General features: G+C 32.2%; 1 protein-coding gene across 2 annotated transcripts in view; it reads right to left on the reverse strand.

The window, feature by feature from the left end:
• The window catches only part of LOC121130436 (uncharacterized), a 40,389-nt gene extending 38,725 nt beyond the window's left edge, over positions 1 to 1,664 (reverse strand). Inside the window, exon 1 of one of the 2 annotated variants that reach the window (XM_040726184.2) lies at positions 1,516 to 1,664. The gene's annotated coding sequence lies outside the window, so the exon portion shown is untranslated. The remainder of the gene's footprint in view (positions 1 to 1,515) is intronic. The other variant, XM_071893660.1, reaches the window with a different exon arrangement.
• Between the last annotated feature and the right edge of the window lie 14,173 nt (positions 1,665 to 15,837).

The raw sequence follows: 15,837 nt of genomic DNA on the forward strand, positions 1-15,837 counted from the left end.
CATTTCCCTAAAGAAAAATTCGCTGAATGTACATTTTGCGGAAGGATCATTTGGCCGAATAATGATATTTAATATATATTGATGTATATATGCACTATTTTTCTATTTTCCTTTTATTGAGCAACGAAGGGCAATTTTTCTAATAATAGAAAAACTATTAAATTAATGTGTGATTTTCAATTAAAACAATTATTCAATGAATTCCATAGATAATTATTATACCTTCATCTACAGGGTGAGCACTCAAAAATTAGTAAATCTTAAAAGCCATTTTCACCTCTACATATTTTTTTGGTACACTTTTGATGCAAAAGTTGGTAACTTAAAGTTTACTACATTTTTTATTCAATAAGTCCCCCTCCATTCTAAATGATTTAATAAGAGGATGAACAGAAGTACAGCTGGCCTTGATGAAGTCTGAGGACAAGTCGTTCCACTCCTCCGTGAACATCGAAATTTGGGTGAGAAGTCTTGTTCGTCTTACCCTCCAAGACACACCAAACATCAAAGTCAATGGAGGCCAGAAGGCAGCCTTGTTTTCCAACAGAAATGTTACAACCTCTTGGACACGTGTGTCGAGCACCGTCTTGGGTAAACACATAGTTGTCCCTGGGGAACGTGCTCTTCAATCATGACAAGACATGGTACCTCAGGACCTTGTTGTAGACAACCGTATTTACTTTCTTGTTAACCTTGAAGGAGTAAGGAGGGATCTTACTGCCGTCAGAAGCTGGATGTTTGATCCTGAAAGTTCCCTCGACCTGATCTTTTGACTCAGCCAAGAAGCGAGCAATTCTCCTGTTAAGAAGAGTGCCCACTGTGAAAATCTTCTTGTGGGAGATTGACTTGTGTGCAGAGGAGATTGCAGACCCTTTGCCTTTTTGCTTGCTGCTCAAACATGCATCGCACAAAAACAAAACAAGCATCAAATCCAAGTTTCTTGTTATCCCTTTCAAAAAAAAAAAAAAAAAAAAAAAAAAAAAAAAAAATCATACTTTTAGAACTCAGGCTGGAGGACCTCGAAGGTGATTCTAATTTTTGAGTCATCACCCTGTAGTGGATTTTATTATGTGCATAATATACAGATAGCTTAGATCCGCGTCTGACGTCAGCAAAATTGTATGTATTTATACATAATTCACATAAGAAAATAAAATAAAATGTAAATCCCAAAAAGAAAAATTATTTAATGACAAAAAAACAAAAAACTTTGATAAATTTTGATATATAATTTTTTTTTGTGAAGCAATGGATTGATGACAAAATAATATCGTCAAACTTTCTTACACCTGTTTCTTTCATAACTTGTGTGAAAGGAGATAAAAATGAAGAGGAGAAGAAAAAGAACATGAGACGATTTTTGTTGTTGTTATTGTTCCTCAAAGACGAGTCTTAAAAAGTACTCGAAAAGGATATGGATATTTTGTATCAAATCCCCTTCCCAGTATAGATAGAATTTCAATGAAGATTGATTAATATATATATAAAACATTATTTAAGTGACTCTATACTCACGTTTTTTTAATTCCTTTACAAAAATATTTCCAACCTGTAGATATCCTATTGTTTATAATAATCAACTGTTAAAACACAGAGGAACTGTTGCTTTTCAGGTGGGGGAAATTTGCTTGCCTTTCGCTTCCCCCCCTCCTCAATTCACCTCCATACTTAATTTCCGCCCATCTTGTAATAGCAACAGCCTAATACAACATTAACTACAGGTGCTAAAAGCCATCCCATTGGCTCATTGCATTATGAACAAAGTGAGGGATTGGATCTATGAGTTCTATGAGGATTTTGGCACAATTTCAAGAAAATACTCTGTGACTTTCATTTTTTTGAGAATTTATTAGGTAGACTCACTTTATTTGAATATAGTTTAATGGGTAGTTTGTTATTGCAAGTGTGCTCATACATTCGCCATGTGACAGCACACGTAGGTTTCGTGATGTTTATCTTCAGATTAGGGAAATACATATATATAGGGCGTGTCAATTAAAAAACAATCTTAAACAAAAAAGTGTTGAAAAACGAAATATATGTTCAGTAGGGAAATACATATATATATATAGGGCGTGTCAACTTAAAAACAATCTTAAACAAAAAAAGTAATGAAAATCCGAATATATGTTTAATTTCTATGTATCGATCTTTCCTTGGTTCCTTATTTGATTTGAATAACTTATATTCTGCCCGATAGGGCCCCTTTCATAAAAAATCTATTCATTTATCCCTCTTTTTATCCTGATGAACAATTTTGCTCACTTTAAGTGCCTTTTTCGCAATACAACCATATGTAAAGTTAATATGAATAACTTCTTGATCGAAATGGAAAATTATTCGCAATAGAATATAAATCTAATTCAATGTCAATTTTGAAAAAAAAAATCTAGCTTCATTTTATGTTAACAGACCACATATGTATGTATATGCTGTGTACAAGTTGGAATTGTGTACAAAATTGTTAGATGACGTAACGGTAGATTGTATAACATTTTCAAATAAATATTAGTCAAAGTGTGGGAAAACAATACACTCTAATGATAAACAATTTCCTACGTTACTACCCTTTTTCATAAAACTAAACATGTACATATTGTAGTGAAAAGGCCCCAAAAAGACTAACGGCTTCAGAAAAAAAGTTATTAAAAAAGTTCATTCGATAAATAAGAAATACAAATTTATTTTTCAGAAAGTCCTTTTCATTAGTTTTTCCCCCCTCAAATTTTGTTTTTTATTAATTGAGGAACAAACTGCAGAATATTAGTAAATATTTGAGATATAATTTAAAAAAAAAAGAAAAAATGTTTTAAGAAAAGTACGTTATAATTTATCAAGTTTTCATTTGTACAGCTTGCATTTATACAATTTCATTTGTACAGCTTGCATTTTTATTCCTGTGCCATCTTACGGGTAAAATTTGCTCCCGTTTTTAAACTATGAAAAATATTTCTCATTGATAATTATACATAGTAAAAAATTATATTGTATATAATTAATTTTTTGCTATAAATTACTTTTGTACAGAGATTGACCTATGGATAATTTATACCTGATAATTATAAATGATATTCTATACTATAAAATTCAAAACACACCAATAAACCTTATTCAATATATATTAATATTCTCTCGTAGACTAAATATGCCAATTTTATGCTGAAATATATCGAGAATACTACAAAAGATTTCGAGTTACGCAGTTATATAAAAAGCAATATTTATTTACATGAACGTTACCCAAAAATATTCTTCTAACAAATACAAAACATGCAATTGCATTAGTCTAAAGCCACATAATTTCAAAATAAGTACACATTTTAGATAAAAACATGAAAAAATGTTTTTGATGATGATAAAATAAATGAATAAAAAAGTAATTGAGGGTACAAATTGAATTCAAATGTTGCTAAAATATCATTGCTCACGAATAATTGAGGATCAAAAATTTGACGGAAATTTTAATCAAAAAGTTTTGCAATTTAATCTATGTATCAAAACTGTAGGATAAGATAGTCCTCAGAAATAAAAGCAATTACTCCTGGTCCTATGAAGTATGTCATACCCCATTCGGACATCCCTTCAAAGTTTTGTTTATTCACCTCTCCAAAGAATGAAATTGACAAATTAAAAAGGTTTTTGTAGATATGGCCAGAATTTGAAAACGTAGCATACGGTTGACTTTCAAGCTATATTGAGCTATTGATACTGATAGCCGTCAATAGATCTTGTGATGAGGCAAAATCTAACGAAAAGTGTGGAAGGTCTTTTTCCTACTATCCATAGAATAAGTAATTCTAAAACTCATAGAAGAATCCATTTTTTCATAACAGCTTAGATTTAACTTGATTTTTTTAATACTAATTTTATATTAGAAATTAATAGATATTTACCTAAATAAAAAGACTCAACACCCAATTGTGGACTAATTGAACACCAGCATAGTGGCTCCGTGGGACAACTTGTCTTAGCAGTTTGTCATCAACTCCTGCAAGGCCTTCTGGCGACGTGTAAAGGCTGTGATTTATGCTGAAGGTGGGCATATTTAATATACCAGTTTACATGGTTTGTAAAAAATATTTTCCCTTGTTAATATTGTAATTTTGACCAACAGCTATAAAAAAAACCTATAAAGGTCGACTTATATTTTTAGTGTTTATAAAATATCAAAACTATCATTCTTAAGAAAAGTGATGCATTTAAAGTACAAATATTGAAATAAGGTGACATTGCAAAAAAAAAAAAAAAAAAAAAAAAAAAAAAAAACTAAACATCAACAACAAATGAAATAAGCCACAAATAGAAATGATGATATATTGTCTGAAAATACGTGTTAGAAAAAAAAAAAGAATTAACTAAAATCTCTTCCCTGCCTAAAAGCCAAAAAGGTATTTTATTCCAAGGACCAGTCGATCTGTAATAAAAACTATAGTTAAAAATAATATCAATCTTTGGTTTTTGGACATAGATGGTGTTGTGAGCGGAGAGTCTTGTTTCGTAGAACAAGTAGCCTTTATTTAGTAGCCAGTGTGTGTGTGTGTGGGGGGGATAGGGTTCTCTTTTGTTTTAAATTCTGTGGAGCTAATTATAAATTATATTCTTAAAAACATGTATATCAGTATATCAGACATTTGCGAAGAAAAAATTTGAAGTCTTTTAAATTTTGCATTGATAGTTGTCGTTATCTCACAATGAAGGAAAAAAATACACTTACCAGGCTTTCACCTTTTCTAAGGACTTAATCAAGTAGTTTCGGGAAGGATTTCTAGATCTCAGAGCCGTGCATTAAAATTGGAAGGACATAAAGTTTTACAATGAACGAAGGATTATGAACTTTGAAACATCTTTTAATAGTTTCCAAGTTTCAATTGGCCTTCCTTATTATGTAGTGTATATGCCTCTTAAATATTTGATCACGAGAGATGTAAATTTATAACTCTAAGTAATCATCTAATACCTTAAGTCTTGGGTGGGGTCAACTTGGTATCGATATCAAAGACAGAGTTTAAATCCGAACAGATGATTTTCGTATCATCCGCGTGTAAAAATCTATCTTCTGAAAATTATCCACTATTATTGAAATTAAAAATATATTAAAGTACTTCTAAAGCCCCTCTCGAGTCCACATTTTGTTGCCTAACCTTGTAGATTGAGGACGTTCCAAGACCTGAATTTTGTTGTATGATGTACAATTATTGATAACCCCCTGTTAGTGAGCTTCCTTTTTTTAACGTAGATCATGAACTTGAGTTAAGTGTTCTCCCAAATATTAAGGTTATTTGATTTATCAATACAAAGTTGATATAGACTCAAAATTACACTAATTAATCATAATAATATTAGATTTAGTCATCAACAAGATATAATTGCTGATAATTTTATTTGAAATATTTTAATTTCATTTTCTATAGAAACTTTGATGAAATATTAATGACTTTTAATGAACTTTTGCTACAAAAAATGTAGTCATTAACTTTGATGAGATTAACTGTGATATATAAGATAACAGAGGTTTTGGAAAAAAGGACTTTGCAGAAAAAGAAACAACTTAAAAGTGACCATATTAATCAAATTTAGTAAACCTTGATTAAAAATTCCCTAATTTGCAAATTTTAATGCTGTTCCCATCATTAAAAGGTTTTTAAGGAGACTTTAAGCAATTATTATCAAAATTGGGGTCATAGAAAATCCCAGTTTACTAACAAAAAAGTAAAAAAATGTTGGATATGGCTTAAAGTGTAACAACCGTACTTAATTATAACTCAACGAATGGAAACTGATTAGGAGAAAACTAGCGAAAACAGGGATAGATGCCCACAAAATACAATGCAAACTTTTGTATTTCTGAGCTAACACCGTCAAATAAATCCTGAGCTATAACAATCTGGTTCTACAGGTTTCAACTCGTAGAAAAACGCAACCTTTACGTTCAAAGCATAAATATTAATATAAATATTTATTTTTTGTTAAAATTGTGTATAATAATTCTATGAGAACGATATTAAGTTACTCATCCCTTTCCTCCTTTTCTCAAAAACCAAGATGTTCATATTATATTCATTACGTGTTTTTTTATTTAAATAAATTATCCGGCAAAAAATATAAGATAACAAAACTCAAAGAACTTCCCCCATCTTTTCTTTTTTTTTCCCTCTAGGCTGTACTCCTTTTGAAGAAACTTGATAGGGTGTTATTCTTAATATTTCCCTCTCAATCCTTTATTATTGTACATACTTTATTCTAATTAAGTATCTCGATAATATTATTCATTCCTAACTTTTCAACACCTATTTTGTATGTACTTTTCAAATACATTTGAAATAATAGATGGATATATAAACAATGCTGCGAGAAAATAATGTACAGGGTACGCACAATATCAATGCGCCACTTTGCTGCATTCTCTTGGGCAAACAGGGGTACTTTGAACAGGGGTAATTGAACGGTACCCTCCTTGAAATCAGCGAAAGAGACAACATAACAAGGTATGGAGGGAATTAAGGCCTCTAACATTGATTTTGAGGTAAATGCAATGCAGGATGAGATCAAAGGTTGAAGACACAATGTCTGTGACTATTTGAAAAATAATTTAAAGAGAAACAACACAAAAAGTGAAAAGATCACCGTGTATTAAAATACCAAAGTAAAGTGTATACACTGTGGGGGATGTCCCCTGTCTGATATGATTTTTTAAACTCTTTAGAAAAAAGCTTCAACCGAGTATTATCGTTATGAAATAGAAATACAACTTTTCTGATTCAAAAAATTTGATTTATTGACTTCTATTTAAAAAAAAAAAAAAAGAATCAAGGACACTGCTATAAATGACTTAAGAAGGCATAACACTTCATCAGTCATTTTTTGATGGAAAAGTCTTTGTGATTTGGGTAGTGATGGGCACATTCCAAAAAAAAAAAAAAAATCCTATGCCGACTCAGATACGATTCTAGTCAAATTCCCTATAAAATTGCAATTTCTTAATATTTTAAACAATAGATTATATATATATATTTTTTTTTTGGGAGGTGAAAGGCTTGGTTTTTGAAATTTTTTGAAAAAAATCCAAAAATCAAAACGTTGATTGAAAAAAAAAAAAAAAAATTAAATTTTTGGAGAAAAATTTCTATAATCCACAGCTGTTTACAAAAATAATTTTTTTACAAAAAACTTTCAAATATTAAATTTAAAAAATGAATCTGGGTTCTTAAAAAAATATTCTATTTTTTTTCATATCTTCGAAAAGTAATCAATAAGAATCGAAATCGCAAATTAAACATTATTTTCCCGACGCTAATTCTAGAAAAAATAGCCGATTCACCAATTCCGATGAATTGTCCATGACTAGTTTTGTGGGAGGGGGGAAGTATTAAACTATAAACGGGACAGTCTAATGTATATGTATAATACTACGTCACTTAAAAAGTTCTGAGCGTTTTCGAAAGATGTCTTTAGTGAGTTATATCTCACAATTTGCATCAGAAGAGCAAAAAGGAAGGATTAAAGGCTAAGCGTATACTTAAGAAAAGTTCATTTACAGTTTTGTATTTCAATATCTCTACCAACCAAGTGAAAAGGCGGCGTAGGTAGCCAAAAAAATAATTGAAGTTCTTATGTACCCAATACAGTATGGAAGTCAACGGGAATGCGGTGGTTCCAACAATTTAGTAATGGACGTCAAAAATGTCAAAAAACCGTTTGGAACCATCTAAATGAGATAATCCTAAATATGTTCATTTGATTGTTAAAATAAAGGGAAAAACGCTCCCAACTTTTAACTTTACCTATTACATGAGTAGGTCATCCCACCATTTGGGTGCAGAGTGTACACAAATGTATGTATAAGTTCTACATAATATATATGTAACACTGCAAAGTATCATGAGGGGGTAGGAGTAGACTAGTAGACATGACATACGAGTACACACCTTCTAAAAAAGTAACTTTAGAAGGTGCTATGATGATGATGATCCGTAGATACTGCGGCTAATAAGTGGGAATGAGAACTCACTCAATCCTTCTTCTAATTAAAAAAACATGAAAAAATACTCCTCGGAGAAGGATTTGTTATTTTAAGTGGAAATATATATATATATATATACATATATAGTGAGTGTGTAAGGGATTTGAACTATGCTTTTTTAATGTTTTATCTCATGGCTTAGAAATAAATTAATGAGTAGACCTAGACGTTTTGACGGTTTATATTTAGGATTTTTTGAGAACATCCAAGTAGAGAGAAAATCATCGGATAAAATGTAGTAAAACTTACACTCCAACCAAATCCAATTTATTTTCAATCAAAAATAACTTGAGACTCGGTCCGAGACCGAATTTTTGTTTCGGGTCGGTCTTAAGAAAAGTAATAACATTCTTGTAAATCATTGGTTCTGAACCAGGAGAAATTTGAAATGTTTAGGCACAGGGAATTTTAGTCGTAAATGCCTACCCCAACTATCAATTTATTCATATTTATAAATGGAAAACTGTATTTTATCGAACACAAAGTCATCACGTTTCTTATCCAAAAAATCTCAAAAAATTGAGATGGGCTAATGACATAAGGGAGGTTTATGGGTTGGTCAGAAATTTATGAACCTATCTGAGACAATTTCCCCTTTGGTAAGACCGTTCTAATTTAGTTCTATTTCGGTCTATACCAAATACGTTGTATACGTTGTTTGGTATATATTTTTTTCTACAAAAAAATATCGGTCTGGATCATGGCCACAAAAGAATATGAACATAAAGGAAAATAATATAAGGTTGTACATCATTAGATAAAGTATCGTAACAAATGTGAGTATATACTACAAACGCTTTTAGTATAGTATTGTGCTTGAAAACTTAATTCGTGAATTACTGTGCGTCGACTATTGAGGTCTCAATGGAAGAAAATCGACATATTTTACATTATTACTGTCTGAAAGCGAAAAATGTGTCGAATCGACAAAGAAAATTTGTCAATGCATATGAGGCCAATACTCTTTTTCTGTTCGTGTTACAAAACAGTAGTTCGGGCAATTATTTTTTCCCGTTCAATTATGCCCTCTACTTTGAACAATTCCACTGTTTGAACCGGGCGATCGAAAATAATAGGACAGCATTGGTGAATAGGAGAAGAATCGTGTATCTTCAAGGCAACGCCAGACCACATACATTTTTGATGACGCGTAATAAACTCCGAGAGCTCGAATGGGAAGTTCTTATACATCCACACTATAGTCCATACTTGTCCCCAAGTGACTACTACCTGTTCCTGCCTATGTGCCACAAGCTTGGGGGTACAAATTTGGCCTCAATAGAGGCCTGTGAAAATTGGTTGTACCTATAAAAGAGAAAAAAATCCCCATGGTAATTCTCAATTCCAGTAAAGTTGATACCAAAAAAGATGAGAAAAAGTTGAATTTATGAGGATTTTTTACTTCTACACTAAGTATTTTATTTACTAAAAAAATTCTATCTGAGAGAACGTTAACTATAAGCATATTATTATTATATCCCAATTTCACCGTAAAATGTGGCACATATTTTTTTGTGCCCTTCATGATTAAGAATCTTCTAACGAATATAAAATGGTACTTTGAAAATATATTTTGATTTATTGGATATTATACATAAATTTACAGATAATTCAACTCAAATTGAACGACAGAGTATAATCAACAAGGCTCATATAAAAAGAAAATATTCCCCATCATAGCACGGATTACATTATAAGTGCCTTGAAGGTTGTCAATTGAAATAAAGTCTCACTCCCAGTTTTGGTTAATATCTCAAGTTCTATTTATTAACTCTGTACCTAATGTATCCTCTCGGGTTTTAATTAGTACTTAACTATTTAACTTATTTGTTCTATTCTAGTTGGACTTTAAATCGTTAGGCAAATTTACCAATACCCAGTTTATTAAGTCTGTATTTTGTCTATAAATTTTCCAATAATTGTTTAATATTATAGCAATTAAACCCAAAGAGACAATTAGATAGTGCATAAAATTATAAATATATAGACTGTGCCAAAGCAAATAATCTTACCTCGCCATTACTACTTAAATCAATGTATCAGCTTTTATACACTGTACTATTGTTTACAATACGTCAATAAACGACTTGAATGGAGGCGAAAAGGCAAGGGATTGGAGATCTTCTCCACACCCATCACTCTGTAAAGGATGTCGAAGATATTATAAATATATACGTTGAGGTTGTTTGTAAGGTCAGGAGGCTCACTTACAGCAATGATAACCTCTCCAGGAAGTAGAGAACACAACTAGTTTGTCACTTCTTGACTTGAAGGGGTTCAGGGAGAGGACCAAGGAGGGGATGGAAGAGGTTGTGAAGCCCTGTTCAGATGCCAACTGTACGGGATGGGATTACTGTTGTCTACAAGACCCAGAGCCTGGCCATAAAGTCATCACAACTCAAGCTTGGTTAGGGGAACCTCATCCATTTCTGGCCTTTAAATTTGTGGCCACCTCATCACTATACTGCTCACCACTGGACTATAGAATATTGTTAATAATGAAAATCGTTTGTACATATAAGGGGCATTAAAAAAAAAGAAACCAAAAATCAAGCTGGGTACTCAGACAATTTGATGAATGTTTAGAGATGATTAGCTACAATCAGCTGTGACAAGGGAGGTGGGAGAGAAGGAAATAAACTAGGACTTTGGCAAAGATCACTCGATCCCCAATTCTACACTGAGTAAAAAAGGACTTATAATTTTAATCCTTAATTGGCTACGCTCTGTCTTTTATTAGCAAACACAAATGTTTTACCAAGTTTTGAATATAATTGAATCTATTTAAGAAATGGAGTTAACTAATCAGGAATTAAATGATAATATCAACTACTAAGGAAAAGAAAATTTATTCTACAGATTACTAATTCTAAAAAAAACAAAAAAACAAAAAAAACGGACCAACTAAAAAATTTACACGAAATACATCACTAAATATGGGGGTTTCTGAAGAGTAAGGCCTGCAATGTCCCCCACCACAATGTTTATTCCCTGAAGGTCTCTGTTTTGAGATGGGGGTGGACTGATTTGTCCAATCAGGATGTACCAGGGCTTCAGAGCCAGACTGTAGCCCATGGTGGCCACAGAAGGAGAACATTTTGAGAAAAGATTGTTGATATTTTAAGGTATAAATATAATTAAAACAACTCCCGATTCTATATGTATGTTTTTCTTGATGAATTTGATTTAAAACTTACTATCAAAAGCAGTTGGATTTGCTTAGACACAAAGTAACATTGACTCCCCTGATTAATATTCAAAAATCAAAGCATCTGTTGTTATATTTTGAATCTTTTATTATATTTAGAAAAGAAAAATAGACGCACACGAAAGAAAGATGAATTTCTGTTGTAACGTTGGAGCAGCTATCTTCCAACCATAGAATATAAAAGGGGAAAAATCTAAAAAAAAAAATCGAGCATTGAAAGTAAATGAAGCGTTTGAAAACATACAGGGAAAAAAGTGTTAAAAAATTAACATTATTCTGTGTCAGATCTTTGATAAGGAGAAAAGAACGGTGGAACGAAAAAAAAAAAAAAAAATCATAAGAAGAAGAAATCTTTGAATCTTTATTTATGATTCAATAAAACACCTTTAAAATATTCATCCCCATCCATACATAGGATTACAAGAATTCATATTCATAAGGATTCCTCTCAGCAGTTTTTGTTTTGATTTGTTTTTCTTTGATCTATACTTTTTATCAGTCAACTTCTTGATTCGGAAATATATTTTTTGTTATATTATTCGATATTCATCATTAGAGAAGATTTTCTCAAAATATACATATTAGATATATGGTAATATCAGGTCATTATTCATAATAAAATAACCCTCTAGATTTGTCCTGCAATGATAACCATGGGTATGAAATATAGATATGTACTTGAAAAGTAGTTCTCCCTCTCGAATTGCTCAAAATATGACGAGTTGGTATGGAAAAGGAGGAGAAGAGCACAACCACAATTACATTTTAGTAGTTCAGCTGCAAGCAGGTATAGAAGAAAGGAATTAATCACAAACTGCATCTACTTTATAGACATAGATATGAACTCGCGTGTTTTTTTCCCCTTCCTTTTTAATATGAACCACCAAATTTTTACTATACACGCTCGTTACTACTACATTAATTTTCTTAGATCAAGTAAAAAGCTAGCTATTTACTAGTTCAACATTTAATGCAGGTTGAGGGATTGGAATTAATTCATATTCGGATATATTAGAACATAAACAATTAGTTACAAAAGGAAAAAAAAATCTGAGCTCTTTAGTTTACGTACAAATCTAGAAAATGCCACTTGAACGTGAGCGAAGAATTTGGAGTCACACTCCAAGCAGTTTAGAGTCTCTAGGATCACTGTTTATACCGTCAGCAAGTTCGAAATATTAAATTGCTCTCTCAATAAGGTCCAACTTGATCCGTAGGAGTTAAAGAAATCAGCCCAGGATAATCCCCTCAAGTCACTGACGGCCAATTCAAGATATCTCAGGGTTTCACAAAAGACCTCTCAAACACTATCAAAAAAAAAAAAAAAGATTGGAGAGGCTATTTTTGACACCGGCAATGAAAGAAACCCATCTCCATCTTTGAGTTCTTATGAACTCTTTTTTTGACACTTTATGCCCTTCTAAAACCCTGATGCTAACTCCCTTGACTACACCTTATGAGTGAATATCGAGGGGAAGGCATGTAGTGTCTGAAGTCAAACACCAAGCCCCTCAAAGCCACTGTCGGCCAGCACTGGGACTTTATGACAGAAGAATACATCCAAAGCAGGTGTTAGGACTTCTGCCGCTGTCTGGAAGTCATCATTGCCACTAAGGGGGCTACATTAATGATTAAGTGGCCTCGGACACACATCAAATTATAGTATTAATTTTGTTGAAATTTCTATTGTTAATTCCTCAATCACATCTTGTTGAATTTATAATTCAAAGTGTTCAGATTTTAATGGACCACTCACTCGCTATACATATACATTTGACAAACAAAGGTACTCCGCACATATTTCCTCATATGTGTCTACTCGCAATGACGTTAGATAGACTTGAGCTGTCTCATTTGTTGCTATCTATGATGCTCTCAACAAAAAAAATTTAAAAAAACTTATTTTACACCTCATTTTGGTTACAGTTGAATGATTAAGAAATATATAATTAACTTATGTAAAAGAATATGAATTTCGTCATTGCATCTTGTGACTCATGGGAGTTTTCTCTCATCATGATCTCATTTACTCAGTGGAGCAATTCGTGTGGGTCTCTACATACATCAAAGAATTGTTCAGAAATTGATTACTCTGTGTCAATGGACATTTAATTCATTTATGTAGGACATAGGCATATACATTCCAGGCAGTAAGAGAACAAAGGATAAGGAGAGGAAATCATGCAATGAAATGTTTCTAAATTGAATAAGTTTACTTCGGTTCCAGACAACTTATGTGTGTTTTGTGTATACACAAGAAAAAGTTTTATTTAGTCTCTATACTATTGAAAAAAAGAGAGACGTAATTTGACTATAATGAACTTATATTGAAGGTAGTTCATACTAGTATAAAGAATATAATTTGTGCATTAGTTGTGTGACGTCAGTTACTTTTTCATTTTATTAAAATTTTACTGTCATAGCACTGCAGATACAATAGGTGGTACCGAGTGGTCCATTAAAATCTGAACACTTGGAATTGTATACTTCAACAAGATATTAATTATCAATAGAATTTGAATAAAATTAAAACTATAAATAGATGTGTTTCTGAGTTTTATTAATAATTAATGTAGCAGGACTTATTCGCAATGATAGCTTCTGGGCGGCAATAGAAGTACCGACAGCCAACAGTGGATTTGAGGCACTGGTGTTTGATTTCGGACACTCCAGGACTTCCCCTCGACATCCATCCAAAAGATTTAGTCAAGGGAGTAAGTATCACACTTTTAGTGGGCAAAAATTATCAAAAAGAGATCAAAATAACTCCATAGGCTCATTCAAAGGGTTCTTGGGTTTCTTTCATTACTGCTATCAAAAATGGCCTCTCCACTTTTGCAAGACTCTTTTTCCCCCTGCACAGTCTGGTGTGAAAACCCAAGATCTCTTGCATGGGGGACTTAAGAAGATTGTCCTGGGCTGTTTCCTTTAACTCCTCCGAGTCCCTTTTGGTCTTTTTGACGGAGCCTGTCTTCCTCTCTAAACGTTTCGGACTTGCTAACGGCGTAGAAAATGCAATTGAAGACGCTTAACCGTTTGAATGGAAATTTGTCGATCTTCAAATGTCATTTTCACGACTTGTACGTCAGGTGGAGAACTCAGTTTTTATTTTGTAACTAATTGTTTATGCTGTAATAAATCGGAACAAGAATTAGCTTCAATCAATCAACCTAAGTTACTAAATGAGAAAGTGTTCAGATGTCACTGGACCACCCGGTATTTCGTTTATGTAAAAACAATCATCAACAAAAGTCAAGGAAAGGAGAAATGTACAACTTATTTGCTTACATCATACAATAATTTCTAAGAAAAAGATCAGCCTTACTCCTGTATTGAAAATCTAAAAATAAGCATGTGGTTATGAAGATAAAACATTTGAACATTGCAGATGCAATACGGGTAAATGAGCTTCTGACTCTATTTTTCAACATTTTCCAAGATATTGAATACCTATAATCCATATATTTCAATCTTGATCACATATTATCTGTAATGAATACCCTAGATGTCAAGAGTCAAATTACAAAGACAAAGACAGTGGTTCTCAAACTTTTTACATTGCCTACAACCTGAGAAAATGTACAAGTCAGCATTTTTATTATTTTAAACAAATGGACAATATATCACATAATCTTATGAAAAGTTTTCGATGGCTGTTTTTTGGATGATCTTCGTAATACAAATGGATCTTTGTTGACATTTTTAATATAACGCTATGATTTTTCTTTGAGGAATTTTAATAGTATATTTATGAGCTTTACCTCACAATTTTATTCAGAGGGGGAATGGTTGTGCTCATAAGTATAATATACCAGATTTATCATTGAAAAGTATCCATCTATGAAATTAGTGCCTTATGGTGCTCCATTGAAATTGGCATGTAAAAAATATATTCAGTCGTAATCATTAACTTACATGTTTGAAAAAATAGATTCACAGTTATTTCTACATTCGTTAGAAGAGAAACACAACCCCATCAGATTTTGGAATTACTGAGCGCGGATTGTGCGTCTCCGCAATAGCAAAGTAGCTGAAGCTCACTTGTAAGACTGTTTATCAGATAGTGGAAATTACGTTCTAAGAGCCCTTGCTCACAGGTGTCAGACCATCCAGACGTGGCTGGAAGAAAAATTACCTTTTTGATCCAAAACGAAGTGGCCTTCTTATGGTCAAGACTTTAATCCCCTGGACTATGGTTTTGGCCGTATACCTTGTGCAAGGCATGTAGACGACGTCATAAATGGCAGAGCAGGAGCAAGCAGTCAGTTATTATTACCTGTATTACCTTCAAAGGTCTATTTAAGGCTGTTTGTGAGAACGAAGTTGAATATATGGAATAAATATTCAACATATTATTCATGTACAACATTCATTTTTATGTTGTGTACATCAAAATTGACCAATGAACAAAGAAGTTGTTGTTAATTATAAAATAAATCACAAGTGTATACGTTTTAACGCAACATCCGGTAGTGTACCAAAGTATAAATTGATTTCATTCCAACTGTTGGTGGGGGAACTTTTCGTAGTTTATATTTTTTGCCTTCTAGATTTTGTAAGATTTTTAAATTTGTACATATTCATATAAAAATGTACCCCCTGCATTCTG

The sequence above is a fragment of the Lepeophtheirus salmonis genome, chromosome Z (assembly GCF_016086655.4).
Source record: "Lepeophtheirus salmonis chromosome Z, UVic_Lsal_1.4, whole genome shotgun sequence".
NCBI lineage: Eukaryota > Metazoa > Arthropoda > Copepoda > Siphonostomatoida > Caligidae > Lepeophtheirus > Lepeophtheirus salmonis.